This window comes from Balearica regulorum, chromosome 14 (assembly GCF_011004875.1).
Source record: "Balearica regulorum gibbericeps isolate bBalReg1 chromosome 14, bBalReg1.pri, whole genome shotgun sequence".
NCBI classification, from domain to species: Eukaryota; Metazoa; Chordata; class Aves; order Gruiformes; family Gruidae; genus Balearica; species Balearica regulorum.
This window is the reverse complement of record NC_046197.1, coordinates 2,272,276-2,276,761: the sequence shown is the minus strand read 5'-3', so window position 1 is coordinate 2,276,761 and position 4,486 is coordinate 2,272,276. Positions and strand designations below refer to the sequence as shown.

Below are 4,486 nucleotides of genomic sequence, written 5' to 3'. Positions count from 1 at the left end.
AGAGAGGGCGCGTTGCCGAGCGACGGCGGCCTGGGCCACAGAGAAAGCGGAGCGGATGAAGAGATCGGCTAATCCCGGCGGGCCTCCCGCGGGGTGGCGGCGGCCCCTACACCGGGTTATAGGGGAGAGGGCAGCCCGCAAGGACAAAGCGCCGAGGAGCGTTTTCAGGCGGCCTGAGCCCACCAGGCGTGTAGGGATAGAGCGGCGCTATACCATAGAGAGGAACCAGAGCGGCGCCCGGCCCGCCTCCCGGCGGAGCGCGGGAACGGCGCGGCGGCCTCTGCGCCCGGGGCCGGGCCGGGCTGGGCCGTGCGGCCGGGGCGGGCCGGGGCTGAGGGGGCCGGGCCGCCCTCGGGGTCCCCTTGTAGGTGCAGCGGGTTTCATGAAGGCTCGGGAGGGGGTCCCTTGTAGGTGTGGGTGTCCGGGGGAGGATCCCCTGTAGCTGGAGGGGATAAATCCCCCTTGGAAAGCAGGGGGGGCAGCCGGTCGTGCTGCAGGTCTGTGAGGAGTCCCTGAGCCGAGCCCTGGAGGTGAGGACATACAGTGTAGGAACCAAATCGGTAGTGGGAAGTGCTAAAGTGTACCCGAGCCTGGGATTGCCTAATAAATGGTGCCTTTTCCTGGCCCAGAATGGTGTGTGACAGCGGGGAGATGGATGCGTGGTTGCGCTGCAGTTGGGTCACACAAGAAATTGCATATTGCAAAGTACCTTTCTTAGAGCAAAAAAGTAATTTCAGGTGTGGTCAGAAACTTGGTTAATCTTCCTGTAATCAGTGGTGTGATTAACTATATTTGGGAAATGGGTATAAATGCGAAGCATTTGTGAATGGAAACGTAAAAACTGCATTAAGGTGCAGTTCTGGTTTGGGTTGTGCGTGAACCTGCATCCACGTCTTGTCAGCAGTGAGCCTGATTTTGTGATGGATGGTGCTCGCAGAGGCCTTCCTGGGCTCATATCTGCTGTACCTCCGTGTTTGTTTCACCAGTGTTGCAACAGGAGATGGCAGAGTTCCCAACTGAGAGCGCGGCATGCCGGTGTGAGGAAAAGATACGCTTTATATTCTCCTTACCCGAGTGGTTTCCTTCAGAAGTATGAATATTGTCACCCCTGTGCTCGTTCCAGCTGAACAGCGTACTTTCTTGTTTACTTCTTTGTTCCATAGGCACAGAAATTCTTGGTCATTCTGGCAGTTTGTCTCTCTCTTTCCAGAATATGGTGTTCTCTTTGCTGGTAACTCCTGTTATGAACTTGTAGTTGTTGTTCGGTATTATCCGTGTTTTATGCTCAGCTGGCTGCAAGTTTAGCTCCAAGTGTGGCTTTCCAGGAGATAAGTAATTGCTCTCTTTCATCAGTCTCAATGCTTGCTTTAAACTACCAAATTTCTTTTGGTTTTCTATAGCTTTTTTTTTTTTTCCGTACTGTCATATGGGACACAAATCCTTTATCCTTTTCACCTCAGATCTGGCTTAATACCTTAATTACAAAGTCATTTAGTTGTCTGTTTTAGCAAATGTGTCTGTAATTGTCTCATGTTAGTAGACTGATATTTCCTAAGCTACTACAGTTTGTTTGGGGATGAAAATTACATGCAAAATAGAAATATCAGCATCTCCACTCTATAATCTTGCCTTAATTTTCTCGCTCATCAAGTTGATATCAGTAATTAATGCTCCAAAAACTTAAACTGCATTTGTTGCTATTGGTTCATCCAAGATCTTCTCAGCTAATCACTGTATTTTTCATGCCTTTGGTTCTAGTTTCCTTTCAAGTCCCCAGCCGTTTGGTGTGCGATACAGTCTGTCTTTTCTGCAACTGGCAAGTCAATAGCAGAGCTAATCTGGTTTGATTCATATCGTGAGGATGCCACAGGAGTTGAAAAACATCCATTGTGCAGTTGCTGTGTGTTTGTGTCTTTTACTCTGGAGAGGGAAAATCGCTGAATGAAGATGAGATGAGAGGGAGGTTCTGAGAGGTGAGGAAGGGGACTGTCCAGAGCAAGAACAAAGTTGATGTAGCAAAGATCAGAGACGTGGATGAAGGAGTAAATGTTGTAGAGAGAAATGACTCGAGCTATGCGGCAGGAGGACAGCACGTTCTGTGCCAGGGCTGCTTCTTGTGTCTGTCCAGCTCAGCTAGTTTGTGTCCTTGCAGCTTGCAGTCAGAGCATGGAAAGGACATTGAGAAGGAAGAGGCGAGAAGCCATGAGGAATTGCTGCACGTGCAGAGTGTCTTGCTTCAGCTTTTCTGAGTGTCGGTGGTGATACTTTTTTCCGTGCACCCAAGGGTGCTGAGGGAAGTGGCCGATGTCATTGCAGGGACACTTTGAAAGGTCACAGCAATCCGGAGCAGATTCTGATAACTGAAAAAGGGCAAGCATCATACGCTCATTCAGGAAGGGCAGGAAGAAGGATTGGGCAATTCTAAACCACTCTACTTAGCCTGGATCTCTGGGAGGTGATGGCACACCTTCTCCTGGAAACTTTTCTTAAGCATGTGTAGGACAAGAAGGTGATTGAGAACAGCCAGTGTGGATATGACAAGGGCAATCAACCTGATTGCCTTCTGCGGTGAGGCTGGCTCAGAGAACAAGGGGAGAGCAGTGGGTGTTGTTTACCTTGACTTTAGCAAGGCCTTTGACAGTGTCTCCCATAGTATCATCTCACCAAACTGGTGAGGTGTGGATTGGGTACTATAAATTGGATGGAAAATTGCCTGGATTGTTGGGCTCAGATGATGGTGATCAGTGGGCTAGCACACAGAGCGTAAAAGAGGAGGCTGAGAAAACTGTGTTTGTTATCACACAATAATGTTAGGAAAATAAACACTTTGCTCCTCAGGGAAATAAATACTGTGCTCCTGAAGAAACATGTTTATTTTGGTGGAAAGAGGAAACCAGACTGTTTGTAGAAAGCAAGTTAAAAACAAACATTGAAGTTCTAGGAGGTTATATGCATTCTGAGGGCTTTTAAAAACCTTGTAATTGAAAGCACTCTTTTATTCACTGTTTTAAATGCTCATTAATGCCAGTCTCCCCTTAAAGTCCAGACAAAATCAGCATATCTCCAAGTTCTTGATTACCTCTTTGAGGCTCATTTGCTACTGGAACTTCATTCCTTGGGTGCTGGAGCTGTTTCCTCTTGTCTCATAGTGGTCTTCTGGTAACTTAGGTTTTCACCTTTGTTTTTCTTTTTCTGCATCTTGAGCAAAGTAACTTGGTGGAACGTAGAAGCTTTTACACACAACAGGGTTTTTTCTAAACCCAGGAATTTATGGCAAAAAACCCCACCTTAGGATTTTGACCAAGTGTACTTGAAACATTGTAATTACAGATGATCTGGTTTCACAACTCACAGACAAAGAAAATGTGTTGGGTTTACTTTATTAGATTTCTTATAATATGTTGATACAAAACCAAATGTGCATGTACATACTCTGTCAATACTGCCAATGGTATTTATTTTTATAAATTTTTTCCACTAGGTCACTGTGTTGTTAGACTTTGGATGCAGGATCAATGCTAAAGATGGGAAGGCTCAATTTCAAAGGAAAGCAGTCTCATCTTTATCTTAATAAGGGGCATTTTTGAGGAAGTCTTAATTAATCATAGGCCTAAAATCTCTCTTAATGCAGTCATATTTTTCTAACAAGAAAATAGGAAAAGGAAGGTATTTGGGCATAAGCTGTAGCTTAGCTGCTGCCATTTCACTCTTCCCTGACTGCTGCAAAGCCCCTCAGTTAGTCATTGTAATCCAGAGCTGGAACTGGGAGCGCGTTTTGGGGACATATCGTGTTGCTTTGCGATGAACTTGGAGGCCCTGGGAGAATCTCTTGGTGTTGACAGCCCCTGACAGTAAATGTCACATGGATTCGGAGGGAGCTCAGAGCCTTCTGGTGACTGCTATGAGAAGAGACACGGTGACAGAAAACCTGATTGATGAGCCATGCCACAAGTAGAGGAAGCGCTGTGTGGTGATTGCCTATAATTGAATGGTCCAGAGAAGTTATTTCTGGGTTTCCTATGAACAGTGACATAAAATCCCGAAGTGTTTTCACAGGGGAGGCCTGCAGATTTTAACCCTGGTACTCAGCAACTCCCTGTTAACACAGCGTTAACAGACTTTAAAACTTAACGGGCTGTTTTAGCTTCATGCCCAGCATAATAATTAAACAAACGTCAACAACCGGAGATGGTCAGTCTTGCAATTATCTTTAGAAACGTTCCTCTGTCAGCTTTTGCCTCCTCTTTTTAGTGCTTTCAGCTCGTGGCTCGGCTCTGTGATCTGACAAAGCGGAGACCTTGATTCTCAAGGTTCTTCCCGATTCTGAGGACACGCTCCTCTGACATGGGCTTGTCGCAGCCATGTTAAGCACAGCGGTGATGCTCCTGGCATTAAACGGGAATGTGAGACGTTATAGCCCACTCACCCAGCAAAGCATCTGCTCACACTGACCAATTAAATTGGCTTCTCTCTCATTAAAACCCTT

At 46.5% G+C, this 4,486-nt stretch overlaps 1 long non-coding RNA gene across 2 annotated transcripts in view; it reads left to right on the top strand.

The window, feature by feature from the left end:
- The first annotated feature begins 383 nt into the window (after positions 1-383).
- LOC142603924 (uncharacterized) overlaps positions 384-4,486 on the top strand; it is a 33,324-nt gene continuing 29,221 nt past the window's right edge. Inside the window, exons 1-2 of one of the 2 annotated variants that reach the window (XR_012837810.1) lie at positions 384-1,900; positions 2,317-2,568. This is a non-coding gene — a long non-coding RNA (uncharacterized LOC142603924). Of the gene's footprint in view, positions 2,569-4,486 lie in introns of both variants that reach the window. The other variant, XR_012837811.1, reaches the window with a different exon arrangement.